The sequence below is a fragment of the Meles meles genome, chromosome 10 (assembly GCF_922984935.1).
Source record: "Meles meles chromosome 10, mMelMel3.1 paternal haplotype, whole genome shotgun sequence".
NCBI lineage: Eukaryota > Metazoa > Chordata > Mammalia > Carnivora > Mustelidae > Meles > Meles meles.
Window position 1 is genome coordinate 76,514,380 of NC_060075.1, and position 17,788 is coordinate 76,532,167.

The window sequence follows — 17,788 nt, forward strand, 5'->3', positions numbered from 1 at the left end:
GGAGAGAAGAAAAAATCATTCCTTCCAATTTTTCAGTTCTGGGTGCATCGCCCATCAGCAACTTCCTTGTTCCAGCCCTCCCCGATTCCCAGAAGTCCTAATGCGAGTCTTGGCAGTCTCCCTCTAGCGGCCTCCAGGGGGAATCCCTCTAAGAAGTCCAGCTTACTACAAGTGGAAAAATTAGTAAGGGTGAAAATAAAAGGCAGGTTCCAAAATAAATATGGCGTTATAGTGACACCTTGTGGATATTAGCAGTATAGCACGGATCCATCAGTGAAAAGTAGCATTAGCTCTATAAAAATACTAGGGGTTTTTTTGAAATTTAAAACAGAAACAAATAAAAACAAAAACAAAACATGTTTTAGTTAAACTAGAAAAATGAAAAACAAACATAGGACAAAAGAAAGTACAAGTTGGTGAAATCATGTTTCTATTCCTTGTGCTGCACAACACTAAATCACTTCTTTAAAAGATAAGCTTGCTTCCGTTCAGTTTACTGTCATTTTTAATTTCAGGTTTAAAGACCTGATTTTTTCTTCAAATAAATCAACGATCCTCACCCTTTTCTTACAATTAATTTTTTCCTATTTATTATATACTTTTCCTTGTTGTGTTCTGCAGATTTCTACCTTTTTCAAAATTAAAATTTTCAACTTGTCACAAAGAAAAACTGAACTTTTAGAAATCTAATCCTGAAAATTAGCTGTGTTCTTGTATGAGATGGAGACATTAGCCCTGATATAATCATAGTTCATCCATGAATTTTTCTAAATTTTCCCTTTCTTAAATAACTTTCGGGGGGAGTGTTTGTTTTTATTTTTAAGATTTTATTTATTTATTTGACACAGAGAGAGGTAACACAAGCAAGGGGAGTGGAAGAGGGGAAAGCAGGCTCCTTGTGAGCAGGGACCCCGATGTGTCTCCATCCCAGAACCCTGGGATCATTACCTGAGCCGAAGGCAGACACCCACCAACTAAGCCACACAGGTGCCCATAACTTTCTGGTTTTTAAAACCGTCTGTTACTATGATGTGTATGCCACCTATCACTTCAAAAGAATATAATCACTTTCATGTTTTAAAATTAAATTAGTATGGGGGCATGTGGGTGACTCAGTCAGTTAAACGTATGCCTTCGGCTCAGGTTATGATCCCAGGGTCCTGGGGTCTAGCCCCACATGGGGTTCCCCGCTCAGCAGGGAGTCTGCTTCTCCTTCTCCTCCCAGCTCCTCCTCTCTCTCTTGCTGCCTGTGTCTCTCTCAAATAAATAAAATAATTTAAAAATAAATAAGTAAATAGTTTAATTAAATTAGTATCAGAAGAAGTTTAGTAGGCCATATAACATATTAGAAAACAAGATAATAGGTTTAAGAAGACCTAAATTCAAGGCTAGCCTTTCCATTTAATAGTAAAATCAGGGCAAGTTACCTACCTTCATTAGCCTCAGTGTAATCATCTATAAAATGGGGATTACAACACAACTCACAAATTAAACAATACTAAATAGGAAAATGTACATAAAATATTTATATATTGTAAAGTATCCTATAGATTCAAGTAGTTGAGCTAACATGCATTATGCTCAGTATTTTTATGCACAAGAGTCTACTTATTTTAGAATTTTGTCTGGAAGAAATTTTAAATAGTCCCTTACATGCACCTGGCAAATAATCATCACATAATCACTGAGTCTATTTTTACAAGATACTCTGAGAGATATAAAGGTAAATAATATCCAATGACTGGCTTTAAAGTTTTATAAATTTTTGAGGATTCATGTGCACCTGATACACTCAATTACAAAAAGAGATTTAACTATTCTTAAGGTGACATCACAAAAAAAGTGTTCAGCTGGTAGAACACAAATGAGGAAGGAGATTTAATGATGGAAAAAATGCTGTAAACAAAGGAATACCTTGATTTTTCCTGACTTAGTACTGCTCCAGTATTTACTGTTAATAAATGCTATTATTAATTTTTGGTTCTTAACTATATGTTCCTTTAACATACAGTTTTGCATTCTTAACTATAACTTTGTCTCCTACCTGTTTAATTTAGGATTTCTGCATGGGTGTTCAGTTAAGCTTGGTCAGTGATTTCTTTTTCTGTTCTAATACTGCATTGTTACCAATGTCACATTACCTTTTTGAAAATGAATTAGTGTCTCATCTTTTTTCATGTTCTCTAACAGTTTGTATAAAATGGGAATAATCTGTTAGTTTAAGATTTAGTATCACATGCCATTTGATAGTAGCAAAACTTTTCAATATCCACTTCCCTTTTGTGACAATTTCTCTGTTCAGATTTTCTATTTCTTCTTAGGCCTATTTTGTTCAAATATATTTCAAGAAAACTTTTCTGCATTTTCTAGTTTTTCAAATTTATCAGCTAGATAATGTGCTAGTCAGCATAGCTATAATAACGCCATGCAATAGACCACCCCAAACTTAGTGGTATAAAGCACTCATATATGAGCTCATATACTCGTAAGACAGTTAGTTGGGCATTGGCTGATCTCTGGGTTTGGCTGAGCTTGGCTCCATATCTGAGGCTATGTCTCACATCCTCCTTCAACTACCTAAGGATACCTAAGACATGTTCTTCTAGTAGACAGAAGTACAAGGGACATTTCCATGTATGATACCTCTTAATATCTAGGTTCACAACTGAACATTGTTAATTCTGCTTATCAGTGAAAGTAAGTCACATGGTCCAGCCCTGTATCAGGAATGGAGGTGGATCTACTCTACCTTTACCAGAAGGAACTGCAAATTTATGTATCAAAGAGCAGTGATAGAGGGAAGGATGACTTGAGACCAATTATGCAAAATACCATAGATTGTACTGTAGATTGTGTACCGTAGATTGTGTCCTGTGTCCCTTTTTTTCTTTTCTTTTCTTCTCTTTTTTTCTCCTTTTCTTCTCTTCCCCTTGATAAATCATACCAAAGATTCTTCTAGAGGGGTCTGGGTAGCTCAGTGGGTGAAGTGTCTGCCTTCAGCTCAGGTCATAATCCCAGGGTCCTGAGATCGAGCCCCACATCAGGCTCCCTGCTCTGCGGGGAGTCTGCTTCTCCCTCTCCCTCATCACAAATAAATAAATAAACTCTTTAAAAAATTTATCTTTTGTTGTTGATTCTTTTTTAATCCCATTGAGGTCAGTGAACAAGGTATATACATTATGTTTGGGATTTTTTGGGCATTTGTGGAAAACTTCCTCTTTGGTTGATTTTCAAAAAAAGTCTATGTTGAAAAGGACATGCATTCCCTTTTCGTTGGGTGCAGAGTTGTACATGTATACTACATTCTGCTTGTTAATTATCCTAGATGTCTGTATTCTTATTTTCTGCCTACTGAATTTTCAGTGTTGGAGAGATGTGTAAAAACTCCCAGTCAGCTGTATTACGCCATTTCTCTTTATACTTCTATCTATCAGTTTTGTTTTATAAAGTCTCACCCCATGCTGCTCCTGCATAAAGGTTAATGACTACTACACATTCTTGGTAATCTGTTGGATTTTTTTCCGTATAAAACAATTTTCTTCAGCCTTTTTAACTTGGGCAATTAAAAGCCCAGAAGCTGACTGTTACCAAGAGGAGCACATCCTGGTGTTCCTGGGCATCTGTACTAAAAGCTATGCACAATAAGGGAGACTAGGAGATGCCAAATAGTGGCTTGCAAGGTCATGTAAGAAACCTTTCAAACTACATAGCAAGAAAATAAGTAAATAAAGATAAACCACCAAAGAGATTCAAGAGGGAAACAAGGAAAAAAAAAAAGGGAAGAGGGAAAGAATTGGAGAATTAGAGGATAAATCTAAGAAATCTAATAGGTAAACAAATGTCCCAGAAATAAAAGAAAAATCAGACGAAACAGGTTATAATTAAAGAAATAAGAGAAGAACTTTTCCCAGCGCTTAAGAAAGAACTAAATTTCCCAGAAGGACTGATTAATACACACAAACACACACACACATGCACATACACATGCATATACACATACAGCCAGAGGTACATTCTAGAAATTCCTAAACTCTGAGGATAAGGTAAAAACGTTATAAGCATTCAGAAAGAAGAAAAAGTTGCCTAATGAGACTGAACCAACATCAGAAGACAAAACAGAGGGAAGATGGAGAAGTAGGAGGACCATACACTCAACCTTGTGCCACAGATACACTTAGATAACACCCACATCAGTGTAAATAACCCAGAAAATGACCCAAGGACTGGCAGAACAGACTCTCTACCACTAACTGTAAAGGAGAGGCCAAATCAAAGAGGGTAGGAAGGGCAGGGACACTGTTGGGAACCAGCGTGATCTACAAGACCATCCATGGGAGGAAGGGACAGGACAATCAGAGAAGGGAGAGGAGCAGAGCCCATATTGGGCACCCCAGGTATGGGGGACCAATACCCAGAAGACGAATCCCTGCAACATTTGGCTTTGAAAAACAGAGGGGCTTGACTTCACAAGTTCCTACAACCAAAGGGGCTTAATGTCTGGAACTTTAATATCAGCTGGCCTGGCTCTGGGAGAACAGTGAGGAAGTCCCTGAGTCCTCTCCCTTAAAGAGACCACACAAGTAATAGTCCTGCTAACACACAGTACAGGAGCAATTTGAAAATTGTCTGGGTTATACAGGAGAGAGATTTGTTTACTAATCTCAGAGCATGTACTAAAGGGGCAGAGATCTTTAGGAGACTACTCCAAGAAAAAAAAGAGTTGGTGGGCACCTCCCCCACCCCCCAACCCACCTAGACACAGGGACACCTGCAGGAAATAGTGCAGCCTTGACACTCTCCACCTAGTTTATTAACAATGTACCCAGGCACTGCAATGCACCCTTCTGCAGACAGCCCAATCCAACCCACCTTCAGCAGGTGGGGGTGGGTGGTTATCTTTCCCTGTCACCAGGGCAGGAGTCACTTTGGAGTGGTGCTGACACTTGTTGGGGCTGCTTCCACCTGCCATGCTTGAGATGCCCACTTTGGATGAGTCCCAAAGACGGTGAGTTGGAGGGGTTTGTGTCTGCAGGAAAGTATGGGAACAGGGGTTGGGGTGTTAGCAAGGTTTGCACAGGTCTGTTGTGGGAGGGGATGTTGGAGCCACTTGGGAAATCTCCTGCTGAATATGGGTTGGATTGGGCACCTGGGTGGCTCAGTCAGTTCGGCTCAGGTCATGATCTCAGGGTCATAAGATTGAGCCCTGGATTGGGCCCTGTGCTCAGTGCTGAGTCTACTTAGAATTCTGTCTCTTCCTGTGACCCTCCTCCAACTTAGTTTCGCTGAGTGAATGAATGAATGAATAAAATCTTTTTAAAAAAAAATACAAAGGGTGACAGAATGGGCAAAAAAAAAAAAAAAAAAAAAAGCCAGACCTATCAATATGCTGCCTACAAGAGACTCATTTCAAATCTAAAGACACATGAATACTGAAAGCAAAGGGATGGAAAAGGATTTATCAGGCAAATGGAAGTGAAGAGCTGGGGTAGTAATACTTATACAGGACAAAATGGACTTTAAAACAAAGACTATACCAAGAGACAAAGAAGGATACTATATAATCCTAAGGAGAAAAAAATCCAACAAGAAGATATAACAATTATAAATACTTATGCACCCAACATGGGAGCACCCAAATACATTAAGCAGTTAATAACAAACCTTAAAGAAGTAGTCAATAGAACACAATAATAGTAGGGAACATTAATACCCAACCTACTCAATAAACAAATCGTCCAAACAAAAAACCAATAAGGAAATGGTGACTTTGAATGGCACGTTAGACCAGATGTTCTAACAGATATATTCAGAACATTCCATCCTAAAACAGTGGAATACACATTCTTTTCAAGTGCACATGGACCATTCGCCAGAATAGATCATGTGTTAGGCCACAAAACAAATCTCAAAAAATTCAGAAAGACTGACATCATACCATAATCATTTCTGACCACAACACTATGAAACTAAAAGTCAACCACAAGACAAAATCTGGAAAGACCACAAATGCGTACAGGGTAAATAGCATATGCTACTAAATAGTGAATAGGTAACCCAAGAAATCAAAGAAGAAAGCAAAAATACATGGAAACAAATATAAATGAAACCACAGTGGTCCAAAATCTTTAGGATGAAAAAAAAGTTGTTCTAAGAAGGAAGTTTATAACAACACAGGTTTATACCTCAAGAAGTAGGAAAAATCTAAAAGAAACATCCTAACCTAAAAAAAAAAACCAAAAAAAACCATAAAAACCAATAACAAAAATCTAACCTGACACCTAAAAGAGCTAGAAAAAGAACAAACAAAATCCCAAACCAGTAGAAGGAAGGAAAAAATTAAAAACATTAGAGCAGCAATAAACAAAACAGAAAATGAAAAAACAATAAGACAGTGAAACCAGGTGCTCATTCTTTGAAAAGATCAACAAAATTGATAAACTTTCTCCCAAATTCATCAAAAGAGAGAGAGAGAGAGAAAGGGAATGGACTCAGGTAACCAAAATCAGAAATGAAAGAGAAGTAACAACTGACATCACAGAAATACAAAGGATTATAAGAGAATATTATGAAAAATTATGTTCCAAAAACTGGACAACCGAGAAAAAATAGATAAACTCTTAGAAACATATAATCTCCCAAAACTGAGTCAGGAAGAAATAGAAAATTTGAACAGATTAATTATCAGCAATGAAAGTAAATTAGTAATCAAAAAACTCCCAATGAACAAAAGCCCTTGGTTTCACAGAAAAATTCTACGAAACATTTAAAGGAAAGTTAATGCTTATTCTTCTCAAACTATTCCAATAAATAGAAGAGGATGGAAAGCTTCCAAATTAATTTTATGAGGCCAGTATTACCCTAATACTAAAATCACATAAAGACACTACAAAAACAGAAGAACTACAGGCCAGTATCTCCGAAGAAATAGACCTAAAACTCCTCAACAAAATATTAGCATAACCAAACCCAACAATACACTAAAGAGTGATTTACCATGATCAAGTGGGATTTACTCCCAGGATACAAGGGTAGTTCAATATTCACAAATCAATCAATGTGATGCACCACATTAATAAAAGAAAGGACAAGAACCATATGATCATTTCAAAGACGTACAAAAGCATTTGATAAAGGACAACATTTATGATAAAAACCCTCAACAAAGTAGGTTTAGGGGGAACATACCTCAACATAAAGGTCTATATATAGAAACCCCACAGTGAACATCATACTCAATGGTGAAAAGTAGAAAGTTTTTCCCCTAAGATTAGGAGCATGATAAAAACTTCTGCACAGCAAAGAAAACAATCAACAAAACTAAAAGTCAACCTACTGAATAGGAGAAGATATTTTCAAACGACACATCTGATAAAGGGTTAGTATCCAAAATATATAGAGAACTTAAAAATCTCAATACCCAAAAAACAAATGAATTAAAAAATGAACAGAAGGTGTGAACAGACATTTCTCTTAGAAGGCATACAGATGGTCAATAGACACATGAAAAGATACTAACCATCACTCACCATCAGGGAAATGCAAATCAAAATTACAATGAGATATCACCTCACACCTGTCAGAATGGCTCAAATCAAAACACAAGGGAGAAAAAAAACACAAGAAATAAAAGGTGTTGGTGAGGATGTGGAGAAGGGGAACACTCTTGCACTGTTGGTGGGAATACAAACTGCTACAGCCACTCTGGAAAACAGTATGGAGGTTTCTCAAAAAGTTAAAAATAGAAGTACCACATGATCCAGTAATTCTACTACTGGGTATTTACTCAAAGAATACCAAAACAAAAATTTGGAAAGGTATTTGCACCCCTATGTTTACTGCAGCATTATTTACAATAGCCAAGATATGGAAGCAGCCCAAGTGTCCACTGATTGATGAATGGATAAAGATTCATAGATAGACAGATAGACAGATACACATAGACATACATATGTATGTCTATGTGTATATGTATGTATACTGCTCTGCTATAAAAAAAAGAATGAAATCAGGGTGCTGGGATGGCTCAGGCAGTTAAGTGTCTGCCTTCAGCTCAGGTTATCATTCCAGGGTTCTGGGATTGAGTTCTGCATTGAACTCCCTGGAGGATGGTTGCAGAACAAGGATGACAAAAAGATCTCATCATATTGAGGATAACAGTGGGGAAGTGAGCATTCTGGTAGGAGAAGAGGGGTTATCATGTTTTAAATAATAGAAGAGAACTAATGTCTAATTTTAAGTGGTAAAAATTAAAAAGTAGAGTGGCATTTACAAATTAATAAGAGAAAAAGAAACAGTAAACACCCAAGTAAAAATAAATCATAAAGAATTATGCAAGGGATATCAAGAATATTGGTCAAGACTTAATTCTTCTACATATACTATCAGGAAAGACAGCCAGAATCAGTTGAAACAAAACTTTACTGCAGGCTGTTGATAAGAAAAAAAACCCTAGAAAAATGGGTAAAGAGAGGCTAAAAATAAAAGGAAGGGCAGAAAGACAGCAGAAAAATATAAATTAAGTAAAACAGGGGCAGGACAGGCAATATTATTATTATGAAAAATTAAAGTTAAAACTGATACAGTAGTAGGTTATGTGTCTTTCTATAGATACAGATATAAATATACATACAGACAGAGACATAAGCAAATTCTTACAACTTGTAAAAAAATTTCCAATGGGAAAAATGTCAAAGGGTAGAAGTTGAAATTTTCACAAAGCAGCAAATGGAAACAGCCTACAAACATTAAGGGGTACCTGGATGGCTCAATCGTTAAGCATCTGCCTTGGGCTCAGGTCATGATCCCATGTTCTGGAATTGAGCCTCACACAGGGCTCCCTTCTCAGCAGGAAGCCCGCTTCTCCCTCTCCCACTTCCCCTGCCTGTGCTTCCTCTCTCGCTGTCTCTCTCTCTTTGTCAAATAAATAAATAAATAATCTTAACAAAACAAAACAACCAATGTTTTAACTCTTTTAGGGAAATACAAAGTAAACTATCAAGAAAACATCAATTTACTCCCATCAGATTTGCAAAAAGTAAACAGAACAACAGCAGATTTCTATAAGGAACCTATGAAAACAGGTTTTCATGAAAACCAACAAACCAATGTTTGTTGGTTTCTTTTCCTAACAGAGTGAGTAGAAATGTGAACCACTATAGCTTTTCTGGAAACCCGTCTGGCAAATCTCTTAAAATTTGAAATAGCCTTTGATTCAGCAACCCACTTCTGGAATCTCTCCTGTAGAAAGAGGAGCATTAGAAGGTAAGGATATATGTACACAGATGTTTATCACTCCATCACATGTTAAGACAAAAAAAGGTAATAAAGGAATGGTGCATAAAACACAGAATATCTACACCATGGAATATTACAGTTATTTTATTTTTGTTTTAAAAAATATTTTATTTATTTATTTGACAGAGAGAGAGAGAAAGCACAAGCGAACACAAGCAGGGAGAACGGTAGGCAAGGGAGAGGGAGAAGCAGGTTCCCCGCTGGGCTAGGAACCCAATGTGGGGCTTGATGCCAGGAGGAGGACCTGAGCCTACGGCAGACACTTCATGACTGAGCCATCCAGGCAGCCCCTTAAAGTATAAATTGAAGCTGTACTCATCTATTGATTTTCTTTCAAGGTAGTATAGTTAATTTAGAAAGGCAAAAAGCCTTTTCTTGCTGTTGTTATTGTTTTCATTGTTAATTGAGAAAGGCAAAAAGCGTACAAAATACCATCCCACTAAAACACATGAACATTAAATCCTATAAGTATGTGTACAAATATGATTATATGTTTGATTAGGCAAGCCCGGATGAATTAGAAATAACAAAGAAACCAACAAAAGACCTTTGAGTCCAGAGAGTTAGATGAACACAACCCACACTGGCAGCTTCCCAGAACCTACAGGAGAGAAACACCTAAAATAAGGTCTAGTCACTTGCAATGTTAAAAAAAAGTCTGTGTTTGGGCTGGGGATATTGGGGGTGGTGGTGGTGGTGAATCTCCTAAAAGAGAAAGAATCTGAAGCAATCTCTCAGGCTTTTTAAGTCTTTTTAAAGCAGAATCAACTTGTTTTTGCTTTACAACAGCAACAAAGAATAAGATTTTGAATTTCAATTTTGATTTGATTTTGAATTTGAATTTCAAATGCGTGGGCTGTGAGGGCATTTGATCTGGGTCAGTAGTTCTTATCTAGGGTGATTTTGCACCCCCGCCCCCAGATACATTTGGCAAGCTCTGGAGATATTTTTTATTTTGACGACTAGAAGGTGGGGAGTGTTCATTTTATGTAGTGGGTAGAGGCCAGGGATGCTGCAAACATCCTACAAAACAGGACAGTCCCCCAAAACAATAAATTATCTGACCCACCATGTCCATAGTTCCAAGGCTGAGAAATCCTCCTAGAGTGATAAACTATCCAGGACTGGAGAGTTTCTCAGAACTGAGAATTTCAGCTCAAAAACCAGGGAAGTCGCAGGTTATTGCAAATAAAAATAACAGAAAAAATCACGTGACTACATAAGGTGCACTTTTGGACACTGAAGATCCTGATCTAAGTTGGACTCATCTCTGCAGATTGCTTTACAGCTCCTTGCAAGTTAATTTGGAGCTACAAATATAAAGAGTTTTACTCCATTTAGAGAAAAATTTTCTTCTCAAATAAAAACTGAAATCAGGACAATGTCCTCATAATTTTTTTATGTGGTAAATGCGCATAGAGACTAATCCATAAAGAAGTATACATTTGTCAAAATAAAAACTACATATTTAAAAAGTGGGGTTATACTGATTATAAATTATACCTCAATAAACCTGATTTTATAAAATGAAAGTCTTCTCTATATTTTTAAAATAAGTAATCCTAATTTATAGATTAATTCCTAGGTGTAATGTAGGTTTATTTTTTTTTTAACAGATACATAGGTAAGATAACTTACCAAAACCTAAAAAACAAAATTATGCTTTAGAAATATCCTATTTTTTATGGAGGATATTTCTATGTCGTAAGTAACATTTAATACTGACTCAGAAGTGTGACAACTTTATAGATGCAGTAACTCACTGGTCTCCTTATGTGCCCTGAGAGTCTGTTGGTGTATTTATCTTTAGAATAAAAATAACGTAGATGTAACAATTACAGACAACCATTTCTACTTACATCACTTTCTTAAAAGCAAGGCAATATTTTCCGGATGCCCCCCCACATAACTTCCCTTTCAATCTTATTGCAAGAATTAGGTCATATGCTCATTTTTTAAAATTGTGGTTAAAAAATGCATACAGGCAAAAGACAACGGTGCCCACTCCATACTCCTATTGAATTAACATAATACTGAAAGTTCTAGCTAGAGCAATCAGGCAAGAAAAAGAAATACAATGTATTAGAATTGGAAAGAGAGAAGTAAAATTGTCTATTTGCAGATGACATGAAAAAATATATATATATATAAAATTCTGAAGATGCAACCAAAAACTGTTAGATCTAATCAATGAAGTCAGTAAAGTTGCATGGTACAAAATTAACATACAAAAATCACTAGTGTCTCTGTACACTAACAACAGATTTTATGAAAAAGAAATAAATCTATACCATTTGCAATAGCATCAAAAACAATAAAACACTTAGGATAAATATAACTACAGAGGTGAAAGATACCTACTCTGATGACAAAAATTGACGAAAGAAATTGAAGAAGACACAGATAAACAGGAAAGAATCCCATGTTCATGGATTGGAAGAACTAATGTTATTAAAACTTCAGTATTATCAAAATCCATGTATAGATTCAATGCAATCCCTAACAAGATTCCAATGGCATGTTTTATAGATAAGTAGAAAAAAATCCTCCACACTCCTAAGTAGAAAAAACACTCCTAAAATTTATACAGAACCACAAAAAACCCTGAATAGCCAAAGAAATTCTGATAAAGAGCAAAGTGGGAGGCAACACACTTTCTGATTTCAAGCTATACTATGAAGCTTTAATCATCAAAACAGTATAATGAGGGTATAAAACAGACAAATCAACCAATGGACATAAAAACAAACCAAGGCATATACTCATCAAGTAATATTTTATAAGGGAGCCAAGAATACCCAAAGGAAAAAAAGATAGTCACTTCAATACATGGTGCTAAGATATTGGATATTTACATGTAACAGAATGAATCTTACACCATTCACAAAAATTAGTTCAAAATGGATTAAAGACTTACATGTGAAGACCTGATACCATGAAACTCTTAGAAGAAAACACTGGAATAAGGCTCCTGGCATGAGTCTTGGTAACGAATTTTTGGATATGACACCTAAAACAGAAAAAAACACAAAAAATAAACAAGTAGGACCACAACAAACTATAAAGCTTCTGTACAGGGGAGGAGGGGAGGGGGAAATCACCAAAAAAAGACAACCTACAGCACAGGTATGGTTCATGATTCGTTACCACTGATAGTGTGCCAGGAACGCATTAAACACTTGTCATGCAATCACTGAAACATCAATGGTGGAAACCTCACTACACCCATTACTAGTCCTTGAAAAGGGTTACATAGTTACATGACTAATTGAGCTCTAATTCTCCACAGTTAGAGGAAAAGGGTGTCTTTCATTCCCAAGTGAAGATCCTAGTCTTTGTAATTTTTCCCAATCATTTTAAGAAAATGGAGATAGTATTTATTGGCTCCCTATGTCATTATCAAATAACCATTTCCACATTGTTTGAGATCTGAGTCCTGTCTGAGGCAGAGATCTTTACATCATGAGGTAACACACCCAGATTAGAGTTAAAAGAAAACTGAGACCTTAATTCGGCAAATGTTATTGCTCATTTCTTCCTGATACGTTAAACGCAGGCTTAATCCAGCTGCAGGAAATGGGAAAACAATGGCAGTGACTGAACTAGAGTGGTTTTTTCACCCCTTATTGGAGCAAAGACGTACCCCCTCGATGTTCTATGGAGTACTCCAATTTCTTATTAAAGTATAACTGACACACCACGTTACATTAGTTTCAGGAGTATAGCACGGCGATTGGACGCCCCTATACACTATGCTGTCTCCCCACAAGCGTAGCTCCATGGGCCACCATACAACGCTGTTACAGTACCTTTGACTCCATTCCCTATGCTGTGCCTTTCATCCCTGTGACATATTCATTCCACAACCGTAATCTACACAGTACTTTATACTAAATTTTTTCTAGTGTGAGAGTCCACACGACCTTTTGTCTTAAAAACAGCATAAAGATGCATTGGGGAGGGTATTAGCACAAAAGAGGGTATATACCACAAAAGAGGGTATAGGCTGAGAAGCATTTCAGATAATGCCACAGTTTAATTGGAAAGAGTGAAATGGTTACATCAGGCTAGGGTTGGGCCTTCAAGATCTTGGGCCAGTCGTTTACCTTTTCCCACCTTCCCCTTCCCCCTTCATCTTTTCCATGAAACAGCATGACCGGAGAAGATGATGGCAACGGTATCTGTGATTGCAGTAACTTGCCAAGATGACTACATCCTATCTATTAACCTCGCATAGCTCTCTCCCTAACCCACGCTCTGCCACTCCCCTCAACCATTGTGGTATGGCTGCTAATTCCCACAGTCTTTTGCTTTTAGTACATTACTTAGTAGTACATGCACTTAGGAAATAGAGACAAATAACAGTATTCTAGTTCCCCACACAACCTACAGCAGTTAGGAATCTCTCTCTTAAAAAAAAAAAGTATTTGGGGCGCCTGGGTGGCTCAGTGGGTTAAGCCTCTGCCTTCGGCTCAGGTCATGATCTCAGTGTCCTGGGATCGAGCCCCGCATTGGGCTCTCTGCTCAGCAGGGAGTCTGCTTCCCCCTCTCTCTGCCTGCCTCTCTGCCTACTTGTGATCTCTCTCTGTCAAATAAATAAATAAAATCTTAAAAAAAAAAAATATTTATTTATTTTTAGAGAGAGAGAGCATGAGCAGGGGGTGGGGCAGAGGGATAGAGAAATCCAAGCTGACTCCCGGTGGAGCATGGGGCCCAACTCAGGGCTCCCAAGATCATAACCTGAACCAAAATCGAGTCAGTAGCTCAACCGACTGAGCCGCCCAGACACCCCAGGAACCCTCTTCTAACTATAGAGCTTGGGTGTTCTGTTGCTGAGTTTCTCTAAATAGCTTGGGGTTGCAATGTCTATATCTAGGTCTCTGTGATTTGAAGGTATAAGGATGAGTTCTTATTCCACTGAAGTTTTTATCAAGTTCAAAAGCAAAGTAGACACAAGGAAGACTTGATTTCTCCAGGTTATATTTAGAAACGAAGGAAATAAGCAAGCACCAATCAGATGATTTCAGCAGTCGTGCCCAAGGCTGACACATAGGTCCCTTGGAGGGGTTTTCTTTTCTTTCTTTCCTTTTTTTTTTTTAAGATTTTATTTATTTATTTGACAGACAGAGATCACAAGTAGGCAGAGAGGCAGGCAGAGAGAGAGAGAGAGAGAGAAAGGAGGAAGGAGTCTCCCTGCTGAGCAGAGAGCCCAATGCGAGGCTTGATCCCAGGACCCTGGGATCATGACCTGAGCCGAAGGCAGAGGCTTTAACCCACTGAGTCACCCAGGCGCCCTGGAGGGGTTTTCTACCTCTACAAATTCTTTTCCTACAGTTCCCCCTCTGTCTTAATTCCTCAGGAAGCAGTACAATAAGGGAAAAAATTGTGTGTTTGGTTTAATATCTTTGTTATTTTTCATATCTTTCAATGCCCATGATTTTGAGTTGGGTAGATCAGAGGTCAGATACATAGTATGTAACCTTGGGAAAGGTACTTATACCTCAATTTCTCTGTCTATAAAATGTGGTAATTGCATCTCCTCCTGAAGGTGGTGTTCCCTAAATGCAATACCAGAAGGAAGTATCTAGTACAACATTTGTCAAGAACTTCAAAAAGTTGCTTATTTCTCTTTCCACCTTCCTTTGGACTGAGTGTCAAAGCCATAAAAGTAAATTTCCTCTATTCACTTCTATTTTTGTAGAGTTCCTATTGAGTAATTTTTCCTGATTTTGGGGGCGATTTGACATTCTCAGCCTATGAATAAAGGAACTCATGTTGCATGGATAAACATTTAAAAGCTGGTTTTGCATCCATTTTTGTCCTTGAACAGGCCCTCTAGCTAGTACTGCACAGAGTGAGATTGACAATTTGGGGTTTCACAGTGTTCCTTTTGGTCCTTTTACTGAACTACGGGGAAGACTCTTAAGAAGCCACTTTATACATCGGATCCTATCCCAGGGAGGTCATTCCTCAGTGTGACTCAGCCACTGCTACACATAGCTCTATCTTAAAAGCAGCAAATCATTTGCTAAGATGATATTCTCCCAGTCATAGCTGGAATCCTAGAGGGGTTTTCAGCAGTGGTTGCCAAACTACTACCCAAGGGCCAAATCTGGCCCATTTCCTGTTTTTGTATAACAGGGAGCTAAGAATGATACATACATATTTTAAGAGTTGAAAAAAAAATAAAATGAAGACTAACGTTTCATAATACATGAAAATTATATGAAATTCAAGTTTCACTCTCTGTAAATGAAATTGCATTGACACACACCCATTCGTTTGTGCATTGTCTATGGATGCTCACATGTTACAATGGCAGAATTGAGTAGCTGACACAGAGACTATATGGCCCAAAAAGCCCATTATGTTTACTAAATGGCCTTTGACAAAGGTTGCTGCCCTCTAGTGTGGAGCACAGAATCCAGAGCCAAGATGGCCTGGCAGCCTCGCTCAGCTTTGTGTTTCTTCCTCTTGGGCAAATTCTCTCATCTGTTTCCTCAACTGTATGATGTGGATAATAATACCAACTATTTCATGGGATTCTATAAGGATTAAGCAAATACATAAAGTGCTTAGAAGAGGGTCTGGCACATATTAAGTACTATATGTGTCTGGTGTTACTATTAATTGTCACGATTTTTTCAAAAATGAAAGCAGGAGCAGTTTACCAATTTGTCAGCAACAGTGGTAAGAATTTCACCTGCAGCACTTTATTAAATTTAATTCTTTAGCAGTAGAGTAGTAGGAAGATGTCTAGAGACAAATGAAATGACAATTAGCATAGTTACTTATCCAGAAAACTCATTATGCATACTTACAAATATTTCACATGCTATATGCTCTTTCAAACTTGATTTTTGAGAGAGCTTACATTCAACTTTGAGTTCAGTGCTCCCTATCTATTCTTTTAGTCAGTTACCTCTTTCTGAAGAAACAGACTTCAAAGCAGAGGTCAAGTAACAGAATAGAGAGCCCCCAAATAAATCCATGCATATACAATTACTTGATCTGCCACGAGAATGCCAAAAATACACAATTGAGAAAGGATGGTCTCTTCAACAAATGGTGTTTGGAAAACCAGATATCCCCACGCAAAAGAATAAACTTGGACTCTTATACTTAAAAAGTCCAATTTTATTATACTATACATAACAATACTATACATAAAATACTTATACTCTACATAAAAATCAACTTAAAATGGATTAGACTTATGTAAAACTGAAAACTATAAAACTCCTAGAAGAAAACATAGGTGAAAATCTTCATGACATGATCTTGGCAATGGCTTGATGGCTATGACACCAAAGGCATAGGCAACAAAAACAAAAATAAACAAGTAGGGCTACATCATACTAAAAAGCTTCTGCAAAGCAAAGGAAAGAGAATGAAAAGGCAAACCATGGAATGGGAGAAAAAATATTGCAAACCATATACCTAATAAGGGGTTAGTCTGAAAAATATATAAGGAACTCCTAACACTTGATAGCAAAAAAATAATAACCCAATTTTTTTTTCTTTTTTTTTTTTTTTTAAGATTTTTATTTATTTGACAGAGAGAAATCACAAGAGAGGCAGGCAGAGAGAGAGGAAGGGAAGCAGGCTCTCCGTTGAGCAGAGAGCCCGATGCGGGACTCGATCCCAGGACCCTGAGATCATGACCTGAGCCGAAGGCAGCGGCTTAACCCACTGAGCCACCCAGGCGCCCCAATAACCCAATTTTTAAATGGGCTAGAGAAGCCAAAAGAAACATGAAAAGATTCTCAACATCACTGGTCATCAGGGAAATGTAAATTAAAACCACAATGAGAAATCATGTCACACCTGTCAGAATTGCTAAAATCAAAAACAGAAGAAAGAGGGGCACCTGAGTGGCTCAGTTGGTTAAGTGTCCAATTCTTGATTTCAGTTCAGCTCATGATCTCAAGGTCATGAGATCAAGTTCTGTGTTGGGCTTCATGCTTAAGATTCTCCCTCTCCCTCAGCTCCTCCTCCTCCCCCGCTTGCACGCGGTCTCTCTCCCTTTCAAAAGAAAAACAAAAACACAAGAAACAACAACTGTTAGTAATGACGTGGAGAAAAAGGAACCCTCTTGCACTGTTGGTGGGAATGCAAATTGGTACAGCCACTGTGAGAAAGAATATGGAGTTTCCTCAAAAAATTAAGAACAGAATTCCCATTTGATCCGGTAACTCCACTACTGGATATTTAGCCAAAGAATACAAAAACACTAATTTGGAAAAGATATTTGCACCCCTTTGTTTACTGCAGCATTATTTATGATAGCCAAGTTAGGGAAGCAACCCAAGTGTCCACAGAAGGATGAATGGATGAAAAAGGAGTGAGACATAGATATATAGTGGAATATTACACATCCATAAAAAAGAATGAAATCTTGCCATTTACAATGACATGGATGGAGCTACAGAGTATTATGCCAAGCAAAATAAGTCAGTCAGAGAGAGACAAATACCATATGACTTCACTCATA

General features: G+C 37.5%; 1 long non-coding RNA gene across 1 annotated transcript in view; it reads right to left on the bottom strand.

Annotated features, from left to right (window-relative positions):
- LOC123951632 overlaps positions 1-17,788 on the bottom strand; it is a 75,433-nt gene that overhangs the window by 54,902 nt on the left and 2,743 nt on the right. The window contains exon 2 of the long non-coding RNA XR_006820488.1: positions 12,212-12,304. This is a non-coding gene — a long non-coding RNA (uncharacterized LOC123951632). The remainder of the gene's footprint in view (positions 1-12,211; positions 12,305-17,788) is intronic.